At 34.4% G+C, this 22,769-nt stretch overlaps 1 long non-coding RNA gene across 1 annotated transcript; it reads left to right on the top strand.

Moving 5' to 3' along the window:
- Window positions 1-7,909: 7,909 nt before the first annotated feature.
- Window positions 7,910-10,239, top strand: LOC140943177 (uncharacterized). Its single transcript, XR_012166597.1, has 4 exons — window positions 7,910-7,999; window positions 8,343-8,428; window positions 9,088-9,188; window positions 10,167-10,239. It is a non-coding gene; the product is annotated as an uncharacterized lncRNA (long non-coding RNA).
- Window positions 10,240-22,769: the final 12,530 nt, after the last annotated feature.

The following is a 22,769-nucleotide window of genomic DNA, read 5'->3' as shown; positions in this document are numbered from 1 at the left end:
CCGAATACTGAACACTATAAATTATTAATAAATTATTAATATTATAGTGTTCAGTATTCGACGGAAAGAAAGTCGACTAAACGGCGTTTAAACCGACCGTAGGACACAGAGTGGCTATGAACTAAAGGTAAGGGAGCTTTTTGAATCAATATTTCGCATGATCATGATTTTTTTTTCTTAACGTTGTAGATTCGAATACATGTGATAAAATTCGAACAATAAGGACCCGAATCACATGTAATAATGCAAGAAATATCGATTTTCGTTATCTTAAAGGCTACTAGTACAGATAGACAAACAAGAAGACTTCATCTCTTTAAGACTTTTTGCATTTATTTGACATCAGATAATACACTAATAATTCTAGTATATTCCGACCAAAAGACCTCTGAAGCCCGAACCCACAAATAGTGCGCTTGGGCTGCCTGTGCTTTAAAGTGACGCCATCATATTGACCTCTCTAATACGGACACTTCGCTCTGTCCCTTCGGTGCCCGTATTAAAGAGATTCGACTGTATTGTATTAAAGAAAACTATTGAAAAAGCATTTAGCCGACCCTAGAAGAAAGATAATCAGTGCAAACTATAATGCTTGCTTTACAACACCGGTGACAGTAAAATAACTGATGTAAGCTTTCTCAATAGAGAAGCTGTTATTTATTAATAAGTTATTTATTAATAACTCACCAATCTTACTCAGACCCCATAAAAAAAAGACCTCTGTAAGCAACCCCCGACTCCCTCGGGAATTCCCTCCTTTTCGACATCCCTGCCTTTCCTCGGAATTTTCGTTGCCCTTCGTGGGGGGTTACGGATATTTTCTTCAACTACACATTACACTTACCAAAGGGAGGCCGTAGAGTGAAAAAAGTTTTATAATTCTACAAGCAAAGCAACCTTGTTATAAAAAAGACAAACTCAAATCTCATATGGTGCTTCACTTCAGAGTTCTCATTGGCTACTGATTCTGTAAACAGTACTACTGATTTTTGTAACCATTATTTCTCCAGGATAACGTTCATGTTATACTGTCTTTTTTTGTAGGAGTAAAGTGCTGCGAAAGGGAAGTGATACATGTCCAGTTGAAAGTTATATCAGATTTCAACCGAGATGTCCATATGAGAAAGCTTGACAGGGATGGAAGGAACTAATAACTTTCCAACTTCTGGTAGGTTCAACCCATAAACCCCAATAAGCGTTACGCAAAGTAAATGGAATTTGGGGACCACATGAGGCAAAGTGTGGCAGATCGCGTAGAGGGTAGAATGTGTAATTAAGTGAACCTACGTACCTAATACTGATCTCAGTATTATCTGCCATGTACATTGTTAGTACTGTGTAGCAAATCATGCAACACTCAATTATCTCTGGAGTGAAAAATCATCGACTGCTACAAAAAATCCTTTAAACACCGATTAGCGTTTATTTTAATAAATAAACACTACTACATGTGCAGTGTGTATTTCAACTTTTCGTTATTATTTCAGAGTTCCTGTCGCTACCTAACTGCGGGAATTGATATAAAAGCTTCTATTCCTATGAGTTCTTAGCGGGAATTTACTCTCGGCATCAACAAGTGAGTGCTTTCAGTTTGCAAGTCTTCAGCTTCCTAGATTTCTGCCCTATTTAGCTCTAATCTCTTTCTATTATAGAGAAGATCAAGGTTACCGCAATCTAAATTACCGATATTACACAATTATTCAGGGAACAGAGAAACGTAACGATACTAAACTAAAATTATCAACGCGGACAATGGGAATCCTGGTTTGTTTGGGAACTGATTTTTTGTGGAAATTCGACGGGGTGTATAGGCGTTGAAACGTATTTTGCGTAAACCGCTGACACTCGAACCGATATTACACAATAAATCAGGGAACAGAGAAACGTAGGGATACCAATCTAAAATTATCAACGCGGACAATGGGAATCCTGGTTTGTTTGGGAACTGATTTTGTTGTGGAAATTCGACTGGGTGTATAGGCGTTGAAACGTATTTTTCGTAAACCGCTGACACTTAAACCGATATTTCACAATAAATCAAGGAACAAATCTAAAATTAATAATTTTAGATACCAATCTAAAATTATTAACATGGACAATGGGAATCCTTGTTTCTTTGGGAACTGATTTTTTTGTGGAAATTCGACGGGGTGTATAGGCGTTGAAACGTATTTTGCGTAAACCGCTGACACTCAAACCGATATTACACAATAAATCATGGAACAGAGAAACGTAGGGATACCACTCCAATTTGGGTACTTTTCAAATTGGAAACTCATACTGGAGATACAATAACCATAAGATACCTTTCTCTTTGAGATTCTTTCCAACGCAAAAACTTATTCTAACTTTCTAGTTTATTTTTATTTCTACAGGTAATGGTTGAGCACATTTTATCCCGAGGTTTCTAACCTTTTTATTTGGGCGTGGCCCAAATAGAGTAATGGCAACGGCTTGTTTTGACGCAAATGTGCAATAGGCACGCAATACGTGCTAACGTAAACAAGGCAAGTAAACAAGCGAAGCGAGGCGAATGTCTACCACGCGAACGTCTTGTACAAGGTAAGAGGCATGTGGGAAAGAAAGCTCTGCTTGCACACGGCACTTAATCGCACTTTTACGATCTCAAAAGTTAATCTGAATCTTCAGTATTTTTGCCTCATCGAAATTTGGAAGTCTGAAGTCCAGGGATGAAATGTATCAAAAAAAAATTGGAATATTAACGTCGGGTTTTGATCACAAGAAGATCACAAGCAACGAACCTTGAAACACAGAAACTCAAAAAAACGGATCGAAATCCACCAATCACAAATCATAAACAATGACCTTTTGAACCCGTTGAAGAAAACTTTCGTTTCCTAAGAGGTCCGCTAAGATGATTGACGTCTGACAGTTTTTTGACGAGAGGATCGAAATGCACCAATCATAGAAAGACAGTTTTAATTGCGTGTTTCCTAAGAGGTCATCTGAATTTGCCGTTTTCTTTATTTTATGTCCATTTTTTGTGATTGGTCGATTTTGTTAGCTCGAGTGGATAATCCAATGAGGGACGATTTAGATATCGTTTGATCCGAAATTTTTCGAAGCAGCAGTGAGAAGCAGGTTGGATAACATTTGGCCGCGGCTTTTCGAGGGACGTGTTAATATATTGTTATCCCGGGTTAAACTTACAAATGTACACACTGTTCGCGGTAGGCCCACACTAAAAGATAACACTGAGTGTTTTCGGAATGGGCTGGTCCGCGAACTCAAAAAAAGACAAAGGAAATTATCAAGACATTCAATGACATCAAAGACTCATGGACCCCATAGACGTAATAACAAATCGGAATATCAGGAGTGTACGTGTAAAATGGATAAGAATTTGAATAGAGGAATGTTGAACAAGTTTGAGAGTCGCAAGATTTGTGTAGCTGGTTATTAGTGTGACAATAGTGATTTTGATTTTTGCATTGCGGAACACAGCGAGTTGCCTGTGATATAAATCTGTTCCGATGAAGGAAGAGACGATTGTCAACAATTGAAACCAAAAGGGACTGAGGCTTCTTTTGGAACTACTGTGATAACTGCAACAATTATTTTTATTATTTCAATTTTGTTTAGCAGGGTGACGGTTAATGTACTTGTTTTTGTATTGCGTGTTGTGTTTTTTCATACGATGCTGTGCGTCGGGATTTTGCATTATCAGCAAGTTTTGTGTGGTAGGGAGGTGACGACAAGAGAAGGTAATGAGCTAGTTGTACAGAAGGAAAATTGTGTTGTGGAGGAAATAAAAGAAGTTGAATTGAGATCTCGTCGTGGGAAATTTATAACAGAACTTACAATTTCATCGGTTTAAATCATGTTAGTCCATTATATTTTTGGCATGACAAATTACCATAAAATCGAGATTGTAATTCGAAACTCGCGTTGTTTTCAAAATTTGCATAAATCGGGCGCTGCAAAGAAATATTTAGGTTACAAGCGCTTCGAAATACTGTACGTTCAGAACGGCATAGCTTTTACTTGTTGTGCTATATCTTTCAAAACTATCGATCGATTCTAGCTCAAAAACTCTCAAAGCAGCGGTTTAAATCTTAAAGCCCGTGACTGGTTGAAATCGTCTGTTGTTTTTTTCCACGGCAGCACTAAAACATGGAATCCGGAATCCGGAAACGGAAACGGAATCACGGAAACGGAAACGGAAACGGAATACGGAATCTGTGAAAGAAGGTTCCAAGCGATCGATTTGAAAAAAATAATATTAGCAATGACAATGAAATAAATAAACAGATAAAAAAAAGGCACAAATGAATAAATTAGCTGAGTACAGGAGAGGAGACTGCTGTGTCACTAGAGGAGTCGATTCCGGTGAAAAGACGCTTGATACCACTGTCGGCAACGAATGCAAATTCTCATGGGACAGCAAAGCGAGGAGAAAAACGTGACTGACAAAAACTAGTGCCTTAACAAAAAGGTAAGTTATATGGAGACAGACTTCGTTTGAATCGTCTGAGGCGTCGTTTACATAACTGAAAGGCGTCGCCGTCAAGTTTTTCTCAGTGTCTTTTCTGGGTTGTCTTCAACAGTGTTCAGTTTTATTTATCAAGACAACTTACTCAAGAGAACCATGGCATTGTGGAGTCCACAGAGAAGGGAGAATTGTGCATGCATTTGCTTGATTCCGCAACCGATTACATCAAAATAATGCGCCATGTTTAATAAGCCTCTTCAACAAAAATACGGACGTCCACGTAAACTTAATTACCGGTACACCAGTATTCCATCAGTATTCAGCTTGGCGAAAAAGTTGAACTTATTGCTAAAACACCGGAACTGTGGTCACGTCACCGGTCGGTCATGTGTGGAGTATTCAGTTTGGGGACAATCACGTGGTGTGGTCTGAGGCTAACTTCGACTATTCTTGACAATTAGCTACAAAAGTAATATTTAACTGTATTATTCAACCCATGAACTCGTGAATAAAAATTACGCGTAAAATTACTTTCATCGGCCTTGCAGTGCAGTAACCCACACTACGGCAAACCTTATCAAGACACAATAACAAGAATATATTTAAGGGAACTGCCAAGAAAACTAAGACAAATTCTCTTTGGATTGTACTAAATTGTGTATTGTGAAATTCTTTAATTTTCTATCATCGATATTTGATTCCGTATTCTGTTTCCGTTTCCGTTTCCGTTTCCGGATTCCGGATTCCGTGTTTTAGTGCTGCCCTTTTTTCCAAACGATTTAGGATAGATCGAATCGACTTTGGAACGATTATTATCTTATCAGCTTTTGGTATGAACGAAACGTTTTTCTTCTCGATGAAGTTCACTCAACAAATTTTGAAAGATTTACTTGACTTTTCATATGTGGAACGAACTGACTTTTTTGTGGAACGAACTGACTATTTTATGGAACGATCTGACTATTGATTGGAACAATCTGACTTGGAACGTTGTCAACGATCTGACCGGTTACCGTCATGCCCCTAGCAGACTACCAATGAACAAATTAAAATCTTTGTTTCAGAAAACACGGAAAGTGACACTTTTTGTAGGGAAGAGTATTCGGAAAAATACACCATTGTCGTCTGAAAGTCATTGTTACGTTAAAAGTAGAAAAGGTTTACACTTAAACAGGTACAGAAGTAACTGTAACAGTGTGAGGTTTTTACTTAAGCGGCAACTCCAAAACTAGTTCCTAAACGAGGGAAGGTGTATCTGTCGTCCAAGCATCAGAGCACAGGCGATTTAGGTGGAATGAGATATCCAAATAGACTTCTAAGTAAGAACTTACTCCTCTGCACATGTAAATATCCATTTTATAGTGCTTAAAATAGTTTGAATCACCGGGTTAATTTAAGCCAGTTTTAAGCTTTGTACTGATATAGGGAAGAATCCAGGACCTTCAGCTTATGTAGATGCTACAAAAACAATTAATGCTCCATACTGTCAAGGAAATGTTACAGAATTTGGGGAAAATGGTGGACAACGATGTGTCGCAATGAGTCTGTGCGCTTTAATTTACAGTAAGATAACAAAGATTACTTCAGTTGATGATATGACTCAAATAATGATTGTTGGTATTCAATTATATTCTTGTCTGTCACTGCTTGCAAGACAATCTATGTCAATGTTAACAGAATTACCAGGAATGGTTACAGTGAGCAATTTTTCCACCTTGAGTACAGTGACAGTTATACTTGTAACATCCATCACTACTGTGTATGCCACTCACAGGTTACAGCATTTGAAACACTCTTGGCACTGAAATCTACAGCACTGAGGCTGGGGGATATAATGTATTTGATTCTCATGCTAGAGATATGTATCATAATAGTCATAGTGAAGGGACATGTGTATTGTTGGAAATACCATCCATGCATAAATTAGTACAATATTTTCAGACTCTACATAGGAATGAGGATATATATGAACTTAAAGGTGTACATATTGCCACCTTTAAACCTCATCTTTTCTCAAGCAATGTTGAAAATTGTAGTATATCAAATGTTAATGGTTAACAATGTTCCTGTAAATAGTGCTGCCCTATAGCAGTTTATGCAATGTGTTACTCTCTTATTAACCCTTGTGGATGCTGGACTTAAGGAACTTTATTTGCCCTTGTTAGTAACCGGAATACACTGTACAAAGTGATGGGTGTAAAAACACATCTGTCAGTATCAGTGGAGCTGAGGTAAACCTTATCCTCCGGGCTGTAACCAATTATGTCCTATGTTGTAATTTGGCTCCAATCATGTCTGCATTGAAGATGTGCATATTTTCAAACATTGTCGTGAAATGACACTATTTTTGTTGTGGTTTGGGACATACTGTATAAGCTGTGTGGTTCAGCAAACAAGTGGAGTAAAGGATTTGTCTTCTCTGGTAAAATATGATGACAGTTCTTTAGCTACAATAAGGCATGTTCAAAGTATCATACATTTAGAACGACCACGCCCAAATATACGCTCACACAGCGTCTTGTTCCTTTATGGTCTCTAGTGGTATTGTTTTAGATCGGCCACAAAACTGGGCTTTGTAAGGTGACTTTTATTCAGTCTTTCCAGGTCAAAGCGAAGATGTGCATAATTGGAGCTAAAATTATTAGGTGGAAATTTGGAATCCTGAATCTTGACTGGCCACAGACGGCTGCTTTTGGTTGAACTGTTGTATCTTCGAGGTTTACAGTTTGCCTGGTATGAGTATATTACGTAATGAATTTCTTTTTTAGAAAGGTCTTTTATAATATATCCTATCACGATTTCCCTTAGCAACGGCTGGCCTTTTATAAGAGGCCATATCCATTAAGATGTTTTTTGGAATTCAAGCAAAGCAAAGCCATCGTTCTTTCGTGATCGTTGACTTTCAACAGATTCTTATCCATCATTTTATCTGAATAACTAGGCTCGAAATATTCTTTCATTACTCTTAAGTTGAAGCTTATGTCATTTCCGGTTCATGATGTATTGTGGTATCAATGTACCTTTAATCGAACTGTTATAAGCATTGAACATTTGACTTTATTAACGGTGCAGTTTTTTAAGTTTGCTTGCTAGTTTTTTTTGTTTAGAGAAAGGGTTAATTATATCAGATAAGTTGAAAACAATTGTATTTTATTAATAGATTTTCGACTCAAAAATAAACAAATCCTGTTGAAAATCTCAGTCTCAGATTTCAGCTACTCTTTTTTTAAAAAAAATATATTCTGGTAAAAAAGAAAGAGTGTAGTCGTAGCGCTTAAACCTTAATAAATTATTTTTAACTTTTAAAGAAATTGTAAAGAAATGTTTGATTTGGAAAATTTCCTTCGGTTCAGTGTTTTTTCGATGTGTACGCACATCAGGATTGTTTCTATTTTTATTATTTCTCCTTTGTTTATACAATTATTCAGAATAATTAGTTCTGTCCCTGTTTTCTAACAGGTACGAGTGTTGCCATTTTGAATTTATTGTTTGCCCTGCACATGAGGTCTACCCGATTATGCGGTACTACTAGACATGGATGAACTGGTAAGTTTTTGCTACCTTCAACTTGCTTTATCTGCAAGAAAAATCAACTTATTTGACTTAATTTTAATGTGTAATTTTAGGCCGTTTGAATGTTCTTGTTTGCTGGGCTGTAGTCGTGTTTATGCTTTATTAATAAGCCCTGAGTTTTTTTTGTAAACTTGTTTATAAGCGAATGAACGGCCTTGTGGATATGTGATATACGTCAGCAAACCCTATTTACACAGAAGCCAAGCTTAGGGTTATAAAGTTAAGTTAAATTAATCTGTTTTCAATTTAAACAGAGATGATTAATCAAACGGATTAATTTTTTTTCTCTCAATTTATTTTAAAACACTTTTTACAGCGGAAACAAGGCGAGAGCTCCAAACCAACAGACCCCAGTAAAAAGTGCCTCAAGGATCAGGTACTGCATTCTGCAGCTATGAGAAAGTATGTTTACACTTGTTTTCTTGGCCTTGTGTACAATGAATGTCAAGTTACTTTGCTTATCGTACAAATTTACCCTTCTATGAGTGTACCATAACAGCTACTGCAAAAGGCTGCTACCCTGAAAGTGTAAAATGTATCAAATAACATTGAAAAACTGTCATTAATTCTTACCTCAGAATTCTCCTTTTTTCAACTTAGCTCACTCATGATTCAGATGATTATATTACTGACAATACAGCTAATCAAATGAATGGTGTTGGTTAACGTTCAGTTGCTATCTTAGATATGAGAGTAAGCAGCCTACCGAGTTATAAGAGTCAACGTCAGTAAAATGGGCGATAATCCCAAAATCGCGGATACAGCTCAAAATTCGTTTTCGCTGATACTTTTTATCTTGATAGAGTTTTGTATCGTAGTTAACAAAAAAGGGTTAATTTGGTCTAATTTTTGATTTATAAGGAATGCACTCTCTCTTTTTTCTAAGAATTTTGTTTTTTGGCCCAGGGTGAATATTTTTATTTTTCTCCCAATTTTAGGCTCAAAATATTCTTGTATTGCTCTTAAATTGAAGCTTGTGTCATTTCCCGTTTAGGTATGTGACTAAGGGGCAGTCTGCTGAGTTTTAAAAGCTAATTTATAATTCTTCCTTGTTTTATGAGGGTCTGCCAAAGCAAAAGCACAAGAGTAAGAAAGTGGAAGAGGAAGATAGTAACACTGGACAAGAACATCATGGATAAAACATCGGCAACACTGAAGCGAAGTAAGTTTACGAGTCTTTTTGCTAAGAAAATCGAGCGGGAAAAGCTTAGTCAATAAAATGTACGTCAAAAGGAGAGGTCTTTTTACCCGCCACTGTTGAAGGAGAAAGACCATAGAGAAGAGAGGTTATTTGAGAGGAGTGCTTCATAAATTGAACAGATGGGGGTAAAAACATTACTAACACCAAAGTATCAATTTAGCGGCCCTGCAGACCAAAATTAATTCTGATGGAGCCATTTGAACTCAAAACAGCGAATGGTCGACTGTGAAATTTACTACTGTATGGTCTCGAAATATATAGTACTAACTTAGGTGCAAATGAGCAGGGAATGCGGACTCATTTAAGCCTTTTCAGTTGTAGTTACATGTGCTGATATTTATAAAGAGTGTAATTACGCTCGGCTCGCGATCACAACGCTGTGCCGGTTTGTGACAACGATCGAAGGTATGTATTGAATTTTATATGTATTGTTGTCTTGTCACAACCGGCACGCACAGCGCTGATCGTGGCCGAGCTTAGTTACACTCGTTGTAAATATCACCACACGTAATTACAACTAAAAAGCTAAAATGAGCCCCTACATTTACACCTAAATTTGCACTATACATTTCGAGACCTTTTCTTCGTGTAGATCACTGTGTAAATTCAGTAACAATAAATTTCACACTCACGCAAGGAGTGTTTATCGCTAGAATTTATCGCATTAATCATACAGAAACTTCAACGCACCAACATTAGTCACCAACGCTTCTCATAAAATCACGGCAAAATGCGGCATTCTATGCCCAAAGACACTTCTCTTTAACGGAGAAACAACTCCACGCCATACATTTCTTTGTAGCGACTCGCAATGTTTGCCCCCCTCTGACGATTCCATAATCCTGTGCGCAAAACATGCGTCTCCGATTACTGAAAAATCATTCATTTACATCTGATAAATTAATGGAGAATTTTAAATTTCTTTCTCATAATTAACAGCTTAACAGAGGAAGAGAACCTAGAGCCCCAATAAAGTGTCGTGCCTTACAGAGAAGCGGAAATCTTAATTGTTTTGTGAACACTGAATGTGGAACAGATTGAAATGCTGCTGGCATTTATCTCCTCTTTAAAACCATATCAGCAGATGTACGATCAAGATTAAGTCACTTTACAGAAAACATTTCGTGAAATAGAGGATCATAAAAGGTGAAGCGCTTATCATGGCTTGTTCCACTAGCCTTCAAAACCAACCTTCGTTTCAAGTGGTCCTTTCTCGTTTGCCATGTGAACGTCCCGTTGGAAGGACTTTGGAGCTTGAGCCCTGGTTTCTACCCAGATTTCCTGCCTACTTTTTCCCCCTCGCGGTTTTATGGGCAGTTTTTTTCTTGCCTCCGTCTGACCGCTTTTATTTAAGTTGTAAGCGGTACCTCAGCTCTGCCAGATTTCCCAGAGTCTTGCCTCATTTTTAAGCTAACCCAAGATTAGCTTTAGAATTGCAATGTTGTACACCTCCAGTCCGGGTTATGCCCTTTAATACTTGTAACCATTATTTGACGGTTAGAACTTTGCACATTACTTTAAGAAAATTGAAATAAAAGTGTTTTCCTTCTTGGGTGTTCATGTTTTGGTTCAATTTTATCCTTGGTTTAAATTCTATTTTCCTTTGTTGTTGGTCATGTATGATAATGAGTAAAACCAAGGATAACTTTGAACCACAACATACATTTGTTGTGTACTACACATACACACGTTCTCGAGCGAGAGTAATCTTCAGTGACATTCCGATCGGTCTCAAAGGTCAGGTTTAAGTTCAATGGATCTTACCAACAGTCAATTATGCATGTCAGACCTGTAATCTTACGAAACAACAAACCTTTCAACTCTGAACTTTGCAGAGAGTGCGTGAGAGAATCATGCTAAACATCACATGGCGAGATCATAAAACAGCCCAATACATCCGAGCCAAACAAACAAAGTACGAGATATCATGGAAATGATAATCAAACTCAAATGGTATTTGGCTGGTTATTTGGCGAGAATAACAGACAACCGTTGGACAACCTGCATTATGTTCGGGACGCCCCCACGGAACCTAGGAATTAAGACCAATAATGAGATGGAGGGACGACCTAGAAAATTTCTTTAAACACTGGCAATGTGTCGCGAAAAACGTGGTCGGCAGTGGAGAAGACCTAAAATACGACGAGGAATAGTGTTAAATGATGTTCTAAATATATATATAAAATTTAAGACTACGAAATCAACAATTTTTCAAAGTATAAAAGTTATATTTTTCCAAAGGGATTAACCCATGATTTTGATCCAAGAATTTAAATTTTTCTTTATTTGTTTTTGATGAAAATACGACGACGAATAGTGCTTGATGATGCTGTAGATAAAAAATGGCTTTTTAGACTATAAACAAGATAATTTTTTTAAGTCTAAAAAATCCCATTTTTCCAAAAGTGTAGACCCATAGTTCTTTTAAGAGAATTTGAATGTTTCTTTATTTTTTCCTCCTGCAAATACCACAACAAATAGTGTTTGATGATGATCTTCGTTGCAAAAAAACGTTTTTGATAATAGTTTGAATAAAAAAAGTAACCCTTTTGCGATAAAAGAATCAATATTTTAAAGTCCCCAAATTAGCATTTTCAAAAGGCGTTTACCCTTGCTTTGGTCAAAAAAGACAATTTTTTGGTCTATTTGTTCTCGGTCAAAATAAAACAAGAAATAATGTTCTAGATAGAACAGTAACCTTTTTTTTTTGCGAAAAAAATTCCATCGTTCAAAGTCGCAAAAGAAAAGAAATAATGATTAATAATGTTCTAGATAGAAAAGAAACCTTTTTTAGCGAAAACTAATTTCATCTTTCAAAGTCCCAAAAAGCTAAAAAATGAAATTTTTTTCTTTCTTTGCTTTCGCTCAAAATAAGACTAGAAATAATGTTTAATTATATTCTAGATAGAAAAGAAATCTTTTTCGGCCATAAAAATTTCATATCTTTAAAGTCCTAAAAATCACATTTTTTGCAAAGGGGTTAACCCATGGTTTTGTCCAAAAATGCTATTTTTTTTCTTTATTTGTTCTTGGTCAAAATAAGAGGCAGAATGAGTTTCCTGAAAGAAAAAGAAGGAAAATTTTCAATTCTTTTACCCAAACCATGGACTAACCCCTTTGGAAAAGTGCCAATTTTTCGACTTTTTTAAACTCCTTGATTTTATAGTCTAGAACAACTTTAATTTTTCTATCTTAAATATCGCGGAACACGTTTTTTCTTGTCAATTTTGCTTAAAATAAACAGATGGAAAATTGTCAATCTTATGACACAAGCTATAACTAACCCCTTCACAAAAATGTCAATTTTTCGCCATTTTAAACTCTTTGTTTTTATAGTCCAGCAAAGCATTTTTTCTAACTAGAAAATCACAAAACAATTTATTCTTGCCATTTTTTCCCTAAAATAAAAAGGTGGAAAATTTTCAGTTCTTTTACCAAAACCATGGACTAACCCCTTTGGAAAAATGCCAATTTTTCGACTTTTTTAAACTTCTTGAAAGGCCTTAAAGGGCCTTTTTTACTCTCAAGAATATCGAAAAATACTTTTTTCTTGCCAATTTTGATTAAAATAAGAAAATGCAAAATTTTCAATTTTTTTACCAAGACCATGGAGTAACCCCTTTAGAAAATATCAATTTTTTGACGTTTTTGAACTCCTTCTTTTTATAGTCCCGAAAGGCTTTTTTCTTTCTAGAATATCGTAAAATACTTTTATCTTGTCAATTTTGCCTAAAATAAAAGGATGGAAAATTTTCAATTTCTTGACTGAAACCATGGACTAACCAATTTGCACAAAATGCCAATTTTTCGACTCTTTTGAACTCGTTGTTTTTGTAGTGAGGAAAGGCCTCCTTTTTCTATCTTGAATATCGCAAAACACTTTTTCTTGCAAATTTTGCCTAAAATAAACCGATGAAATATTCTTAATTTTTTATTAAAACCATGGACCAACCCCTTTAAAAAATGCCAATTTTTCGACCTTTAACTCGTTGTTTTAAAGTCCAGAAAGGCTTTTTATTCTATCTTAAATATCGAAAAACACATTTCTTGTTGCCAACTTTAACTGAAATAAAAAGATTGAAAATTTTCTACTTTTTGACCAAAACCATGGACTAACACCTTAGAAAAATGCCAATTTTTCAACTTTCTTGAACTCCTTGATTTTATAGCTACAAAGGCTTTTTCCGATCTAGAGTATCGCAAAACAGATTTTCCTGGCCTATATTGCCTAAAATAAAAAGTTTGGAAAAATGGCCAATTTTTGACGAAAACCATAGACAAACCCCTTTGAACAAATCTCAATTATTTTACCTTTTTAGCCTTGAAAGGCTTTTTTTGTTCTAGAATACCGTAAATCGCATTTTCCTGGCCCATATGGCCTAAAATAAAAAAAATGTAATCTGGTTAACTTTTGACCAAAACCATAATTATAAACCAACCCCTTTGGAAAATTCTCACATTTATGGACTCTTTAAACTTCATCCTTTTATAGACTAGAAAGGTGTTTTTTCTATCAAGAATATCGTAAAACTCATTTTCCTGGCCTATATGACCTAAAATAAAAAGATGGAAAAAAAGCCAATTTTTGACCGAAACCTTAAGTTTTCGACTTATAAAACTGCTTTTTTTTTATAGCCTAGAAAAGCGTTTCTTTGTTCTAGAATATCGTAAAACAAATTTCCTTGGCCTTTATGGCCTATAATAAAAATATGCAAAAAAAAAAACAGTTTTTCACTAAACTCACAAAACCCAAAACCCTTTCAATTTTTTGGATGTTTTGAACGTCTTGTCTCTATAGCCTAGAAAGGCGTTTTTTCGTTCACAAATATCGTAAAACAAATTGCCTTGACCTATATGGCCAAATAAAAAAAAAAGGAAAAATGACCAATTTTAGACCAAAACCATGGACTAACCCCTTTGGAAAAATCTCAAATTTTCAAGTGTTTGAACTTTTTGTTTTTATAGCCTAGAAAGGTGTTTTTTGGTTCTAGAATATCGTAAACCACATTTTCCTGGCCTATACGGCATAAAATAAAAAAATGAAAAAAATGGCAAATTTTTGACCAGAACCAAGGACTAAACTATTTGGAAAAATCACAATTTTTCGACTCTTTAAACGCTTGGTTTTCATAGCATAGAAAGGCGTTTTCTGGTCCAGAAAAGAAAAATAGAAAAAATCTTAATTTTTTGACTTTTTGAACTTTTTGCTTTTATAGCCTTAGAAAGTTTTTTTTCGTTCTAAAATACCGTAAAGGAAATTTCCTGGCGTACAACTCCTAAAATAATAAAGTGGAAAAAAAGCCAATAATTAACCAAAACCATGGACTAACCCTTTGGGAAAATCTCCATTTTTCGACTTTTTGAACTTTTTTTTTTATAGCCTAGAAAAGCTTTTTATGGTTCTAGAATATTGTAAACACATTTTCCTGGCCTATAAAAGACATTTTCCTGGCCTGCAGGATCTAAAATAAAACAATAGAAAAAAGGCAAATTTCTGACAAAAACCATGGTCAAACCTTTTTGGAAAAATCTCAGTTTTTTGACTTTTCGACTTTTTGTTTTCTATAGCCTAAAAAAGGGTTTTTTTCGTTGTACAATATCGTAAAAGAAATTTTCCTGGCCTACAAGTCCTAAAATAATAAAATGGAAAAATGGCCAATTTTTGACCAAAACCATGGACTAACCCCTTTAAAAAAATCTCAATTTTTCGACTTTTTGAAGTGTTTGATTTCATAGCTTAGAAAAGCTTTTTGTGGTTCTAGAATATCGTAAACACATTTTCCTGGGCTATAAAGGACATTTTCCTGGACAACAAGTCCTGAAATAATATAATGGAAAAATGGCCAATTTTTAACCAAAACCATGGACTAACCCCTTTGGAAAAATCTCAATTTTTCGACTTTTTGACCTTTTTGTTTTCATAGCTTAGAAAAGCAGTTTTTTGGTTCTATAATATCGTAAACACATTTTCCCGGGGTATAAAAGCGATTTTCCTGGCCTACAAGACCTAAAATAAGAAAAAAGGAAAAATGGCCAATTTCTAGCAATAACCATGATCTAACCGTTAAGGAAAAATTTCAATTTTTCGAGTTTTTGAACTTTTTGTTTTTATAGGCTACAAAGGGGTTTTTTGGTTCTAGAATATCGTAAAAGACATTTTCCTCGCCTACAAGTAATTAAAATAATAAAATGGAAAAATGGCCAATTTTTGACCAAAACCATGGACTAACCCCTGTGGAAGAACCTCAATTTTTGGACTTTTTGAACTTTTTATTTTAAAGCCTAGAAAAAGTTTTTTTCTTTCTAGAATATCGTAAACACATTTTCCTGGGCTATAGAAGACATTTTCTAGGCCTACAAGTCCTAAAATAAAAAAAAGAAAAAATGGCCAATTTCTGACGAAAACCATGGTCTAACCCCTTAGAAAAAATCTCAACTTTTCCGAGTTTAAAACTTTTCGTTTTTAAAGCCAAAAAAGGTTTTTTTTCGTTTTAGAATATCGCAAAAGACATTTTCCTGGCCAACAAGTCCTGGAACAATGAAATGGAAAAATGGCCAATTTTTGGCCAAAACCTTGAACTAACCCCTTTGGAAAAATCTCAATTTTTCGACTTTTTGACTTTTTTGTTTTCATAGCTTAGAAAAGCCTTTTTTGGTTCTAGAATATCGTAAACACATTATCCAGGGGTATAAAAGCGAATTTCCTGGCCTACAAGTCCTAAAAAAAAAAAAAAGGAAAAATGGCCAATTTCTAGCAATAACCATGTTCTGACCTTTCAGGAAAAATTTCAATTTTTCGAGTTTTTGTACTTTTTGTTTTTATAGGCTACAAAGGGGTTTTTTGGTTCTAGAATATCGTAAAAGACATTTTCCTCGCCTAAAAGTAATTAAAATAATAAAGTAGAAAAATGGAAAATTTTTCACCAAACCCATGGACTAACCCCTGTGGAAGAACCTCAATTTCTAGACTTTTGGGACTTTTTGTTTTTAAAGCCTAGAAAAAGCTTTTTTCTTTCTAAAATATCGTAAACACATTTTCCTGGGCTATAAAAGACATTTTCCTGGCCTACAAGTGCTAAAACAAAAAATTGAAAAGTGGCCAATTTCTGACAAAAACCATGGTCTAACCCCTTAGGAAAAATCTCAATTTTTCCGACTTCTTAAACTTTTTGTTTTTATAGCCTGAAAATGATTTTTTTTTCGTTCTAGAATATGGTAAAAGACATTTTCCTGGCCTACAAGTCCTAAAATAATAAGATGAAAAAATGGATAATTTTTGACAAAAACCTTGATCTAACACCTTAGGAAAAATCTCAATTTTTCCGACTTTTTGAGCTGTTTGTTTTTATAGCCCCAAAAGGGATGTTTTCGTTCAAAAATATCGTAAAAGACATTTTCCTGGCCAACAAACCCTAAAATAATAAAATGGAAAAATTGCCAATTTTTGACCAAAACCGTGGACTAACCCCTTTGGAAAAATCTCAATTTTTCGACTTTTTGAAATGTTTGTCTTTATAGCTTTGAAAAGGTTTTTGTGGTTCTACAATATCGTAAACACATTTTCGTGGGCTATAAAAGACATTTTCCTGGCCTACAAGTCCTAAAATAAAAAAAAGAAAAAATGGCCAATTTCTGACGAAAACCATGGTCTAACCCCTTTGGAAAAATCTCAACTTTTCCCAGTTTAAAACTTTTCGTTTTTAAAGCCTAAAAAGGTTTTTTTTCGTTTTAGAATATCGTAAAAGACATTTTCCTGGCCAACAAGTCCTAGAATAATAAAATGGAAAAATAGCCAATTGTTGACCAAAACCTTACACTAACCCCTTTGGAAAAATCTCAATTTTTCGACTTTTTGAAATGTTTGTCTTTATAGCTTTGAAAAGCTTTTTGTGGTTCTAGAATATCGTAAACACATTTTCGTGGGCTATAAAAGACATTTTCCTGGCCTACAAGTCCTAAAATAAAAAAATGAAAAAATGGCCAATTCCGGACGTAAACCATGGTCTAACCCCTTAGGAAAAATCTCAACTTTCCCCAGTTTAAAACTGTTCGTTTTTAAAGCCTAAAAAGGTTTTTCTTCGTTTTAGAATATCGTAAAAGACATTTTCCTGGCCAACAAGTCCTAGAATAATAAAATGGAATAATAGCCAATTGTTGACCAAAACCGTGGACTAACCCCTTTGGAAAAATCTCAACTTTTCGACTTTTTAAAATGTTTGTCTTTATAGCTTTGAAAAGCTTTTTGTGGTTCTAGAATATCGTAAACACATTTTCGTGGGCTATAAAAGACATTTTTCTGACCTACAAAGTCCTAAAATAAAAAAATGAAAAAATGGCCAATTTCTGACGAAAACCATGGTCTAACCCCTTAGGAAAAATCTCAACTTTTCCCAGTTTAAAACGTTTCGTTTTTAAAGCCTAAAACGGTTTTTTTTTTGTTTTAGAATATCGTTAAAGGCATTTTCCTCGCTAAAAAGTCCTAGAATAATAAAATGGAAAAATGGCCAATTTTTTACCAAAACCGTGGACTCACCCCTTTGGAAAAATCTCAATTTTTCGACTTTTTAAAATGTTTGTCTTTATAGCTTTGAAAAGCTTTTTGTGGTTCTAGAATATCGTAAACACATTTTCGTGGGCTATAAAAGACATTTTCTTGGCCTAAAAGTCCTAAAATAAAAAATTCAAAAATGGCCAATTTTTGACAAAACCATGGTCTAACCCCTTAGGAAAAATCTCAACTTTTCCCAGTTTAAAACTTTTCGTTTTTAAAGCCTAAAAAGGTTTTTTTTCGTCTTAGAATATCGTAAAAGGCATTTTCCTGGCCAACAAGTCCTAGAATAATGAAATGGAAAAATAGCCAATTGTTAACCAAAACCTTACAGTAACCCCTTTGGAAAAATCTCAATTTTTTGATTTTTTGAAATGTTTGTCTTTATAGCTTTGAAAAGCTTTTTGTGGTTCTAGAATATCGTAAACACATTTTCGTGGGCTATAAAAGACATTTTCCTGGCCTACAAGTGCTAAAATAAAAAATTGAAAAATGGCCAATTTCTGACAAAAACCATGGTCTAACCCCTTAGGAAAATTCTCAATTTTCCGACTTCTTAAACTTTTTGTTTTTATAGCCTAAAAATGTTTTTTTCCGTTCTAGAATATGGTAAAAGACATTTTCCTGGCCTACAAGTCCTAAAATAATAAAGGAAAAAAATGGATAATTTTTGACAAAAACCTTGATCTAACACCTTAGAAAAAATGTCAATTTTTCCGAGTTTAAAACTTTTCGTTTTTAAGCCTAAAAAGGTTTTTCTTCATTTTAAAATATCGTAAAAGACATTTTCCTGGCCTACAAGCCCTAAAATAATAAAATGGAAAAATGACCAATTGTTGACCAAAACCGTGGACTAACCCCTTTGGAAAAATCTCAATTTTTCGACTTTTTGAAATGTTTGTCTTTATAGCTTTGAAAAGCTTTTTGTGGTTTCAGAATATCGTAAACACATTTTCGTGGGCTATAAAAGACATTTTCCCGGCCTACAAGTCCTAAAATAAAATAATGGAAAAAATGGCCAATTTCTGACGAAAACCATGGTCTAACCCCTTAGGAAAAAAAATCAATTTTTCCCAGTTTAAAACTTTTCGTTTTTAAAGCCTAAAAAGGTTTTTCTTCGTTTTAGAATATCGTAAAAGACATTTTCCTGGCCAACAAGTCCTAGAATAATAAAATGCAAAAAAAAGGGCCAATTTTCGACCAAAACCTTGGACTAACCCCTTTGTAAAAATGTCAATTTTACGACTTTTTGAACTTTTGTTTTTAAAGCCTAGAAAAGCTTTTTTTGTTTCTAGAATATCGTAAAGACATTTTCCTAGGGTATAAAAGACATTTTCCTGGCCTACAAGTCCTAAAATAAAAAAAATGGAAAAATGGCCTATTTCTGACGAAAACCATGGTCTAACCCCTTAGGAAAAATCTCAACTCTTCCGGGTTTAAAACGTTTCGTTTTTAAAGTCTAAAAAGGTTTTTTTTGTTTTAGAATATCGTAAAAGACATTTTCCTGGCCAACAACTCCTAGAATAATAAAATGGAAAAATGGCCAATTTTCGACCAAAACCATGGACTAACTTCTTTGGAAAAATCTTAATATTTGCACTTTTTGAACTTTCGTTTTTATAGCCTAGAAAAGCTTTTCTTGTTTCTAGAATATCGTAAACACATCTTCCTAGGGTATAAAAGAGATTTTCCTGGCCTACAAGTCCTAAAAAAAAAAAAAAAAGGAAAAATGGCCTATTTGTGACGAAAACCATGGTCTAACCCCTTAGGAAAAATCTCAACTTTTCCCAGCTTAAAACGTTTCGTTTTTAAAGCCTAAAAAGGTTTTTTTTCGTTTTAGAATATCGTAAAAGACATTTTCCTGGCCAACAACTCCTAGAATAATAAAAAGGAAAAATAGCCAATTGTTAACCAAAACCTTACAGTAACCCCTTTGGAAAAATCTCAATTTTTCGACTTTTTGAACTGTTTGTCTTTATAGGTTTGAAAAGCTTTTTGTGGTTCTAGAATATCGTAAACACATTTTCGTGGGCTATAAAAGACATTTTCTTGGCCTACAAGTCCTAAAATAAAAAAATGGAAAAATGGCCAATTTCAGACGAAAACCATGGTCTAACCCCTTTGGAAAAATCTCAACTTTTCCCAGTTTAAAACTTTTCGTTTTTAAAGCCTAAAAAGGCTTTTTTTCGTTTAAGGATATCGTAAAAGACATTTTCCTGGCCAACAAGTCCTAGAATAATAAAATGGAATAATAGCCAATTGTTGACCAAAACGGTGGACTAACCCCTTTGGAAAAATCTCACTTTTTCGACGTTCTGAAATGTTTGTCTTTGTAGCTTTGAAAAACTTTTTGTGGTTCTAGAATATCGTAAACACATTTTCGTGGGCTATAAAAGACATTTTCTTGGCCTACAAGTCCTAAAATAAAAAAATGGAAAAATGGCCAATTTCTCACGAAAACCATGGTCTAACCCCTTTGGAAAAATCTCAACTTTTCCCAGTTTAAAACTTTTCGTTTTTAAAGGCTAAAAAGGTTTTTTTTCGTTTAAGGATATCGTAAAAGACATTTTAATGGCCAACAAGTCCTAGAATAATAAATAACAATTATTCACCGAAGTGGAGGTGGCTAGTCCTGGATATTTACCGAACTGCGAAGCAGTGAGGTAAATATCCACGACTAGCCACCGACACAGAGGTGAATAATTGTTTTAGTATATACTAAAACAGTGAGATAATTGAGCACAAAAATGACGATTTTTAACTCAAATACTGTTGCCAACGATTACAATTTTGGCGCGTAATGACCGGGCGGCCGCGGCCGTCGCTTTTTCTTGCCGACAATTAAAACTTTTGAAGGCATTTGTTTAGCTCTTGCGGGAAAATTTCTTCAAAAGGAGTTGTGAATTCTTTTTGTATTTAAAATCATTCTATAAAAAAAGATTATTAAATTTAGTTTTAAGCTTATTTATGAACAACTCAACTAAATAAATTAACGCAAGACTTAAAGTTAATTTGCATTTGTAAACAAAAAACTTTTTCACCGGTTTTATCGATAAATTCGTGTCAAAAAGTCAAAGTTTTACCTATTAAAACTTCCAATCCGAACTTCGTCACCTTCTTCGTGTATTTCGGAAACAGCTTGCTTGATTAGTTGTGAAATTTCTTTGTTTGCTTACGGCAGCAAACCGGGAAGGCATTTTGCTCGCAACTTACGCGAGTTTGGCGTCGCTCGCTCGGAGGAACTGGAGGTGAATCAGTGAATAGTGCAGGATATTCACTGATTGAGTAGCCAATCAGAGCGCGCGAAAAACGCTATCCACTGTTTTAGTATATACTAAAATGGAATAATAGCCAATTGTTGACCAAAACCGTCGACTAACCCCTTTGGAAAAATCTCACTTTTTCGACGTTCTGAAATGTTTGTCTTTATAGCTTTGAAAAACTTTTTGTGGTTCTAGAATATCATAAACACATTTTCGTGGGCTATAAAAGACATTTCCTGGCCTACAAGTGCTAAAATAAAAAATTGAAAAATGGCCAATTTCTGACAAAAACCATGGTCTAACTCCTTAGGAAAATTCTCAATTTTCCGACTTCTTGAACTTTTTGTTTTTATAGCCTAAAAATGTTTTTTTTTTCCGTTCTAGAATATGGTAAAAGACATTTTCCTTGCCTACAAGTCCTAAAATAATAAAGTAAAAAAATGGATAATTTTTGACAAAAACCTTGATCTAACACCTTAGAAAAAATCTCAAATTTTCCGACTTTTTGAGCTTTTTGTTTTTATAGCCTAAAAAGGAATGTTTTCGTTCAAATATATCGTAAAAGACATTTTCCTGGCATACAAGCCCTAAAATAATAAAATAGAAAAATTGCCAATTTTTCACCAAAACCGTGGACTAACCCCTTTGAAAAAATCTCAATTTTTCGACTGTTTGAAATGTTTGTTTTTATAGCTTAAAAGAGCTATTTGTGGTTCTAGAATATCGTAAACACATTTTCGTGGGCTATAAAAGACATTTTCCTGGCCTACAAGTCCTAAAATAAAATAATGGAAAAAAGGCCAATTTCTGACGAAAACCATGGAAAAGCTTTTCTTGTTTCTAGAATATCATAAACACATTTTCCTAGGGTATAAAAGAGATTTTCCTGGCCTACAAGTCCTAAATAAAAAAAAATGGAAAAATGGCTAATTTCTGACGAAAACCATGGTCTAACCCCTTAGGAAAAATCTCAACTTTTTCGAGTTTAAAACTTTTCGTTTTTAAAGCCTATAAAGGTTTTTTTTGTTTTAGAATATCGTTCAAGACATTTTCCTGGCCAACAAGTCCTAAAATAATAAAATGGAAAGATGGCCAATTTTTGACCAAAACCATGGACTTACCCCTTTGGAAAAATCTCAATTTTTCGACTTTTTGACCTTTTTGTTTTTATAGCTTAAAAAAGCCTAGAAGTTCTAGAATATCGTAAACACATTTTCCCGGGGTATAAAAGCGATTTTCCTGGCCTACAAGTCCTAAAATAAAAAAAAGGAAAAATGGCCAATTTCTAGCAATAACCATGTTCTGACCTTTTACGGAAAATTTCAATTTTTCGAGTTTTTTAACTTTTTGTTTTTATAGGCTACAAAGGGGTTTTTTGGTTCTAGAATATCGTAAAATACATTTTCCTCGCACATTTTCCCGGGTTATAAAAGAGATTATCCTGGTCTACAAGTCCTAAAATAAAAAAAATGGAAAAATGGCCAATTTCTGACAAAAACCATGGTCTATAACCTTTTAGGAAAAATCTCAATTTCTTCGACTTTTTGAACTTTTTGTTTTTATAACCTGAAACGGGGTGTTTTCGTTTTAGAATATCCTAATAGACATTTTCCTGCCTTACAAGTATTAAAATATTAAAATGGAAAAATGGCCAATTTCTGACCAAAACCATGGTCTAACCCCTTAGGAAAAAACTCAATTTTTCGACTTTTTGAATTTTTTTTTAGCCTA

This window comes from Porites lutea, chromosome 7 (genome assembly GCF_958299795.1).
Source record: "Porites lutea chromosome 7, jaPorLute2.1, whole genome shotgun sequence".
Taxonomy (NCBI): Eukaryota; Metazoa; Cnidaria; class Anthozoa; order Scleractinia; family Poritidae; genus Porites; species Porites lutea.
The sequence above is the reverse complement of the archived record's forward strand: the minus strand, read 5'-3'. Positions and strand labels throughout refer to the sequence as shown.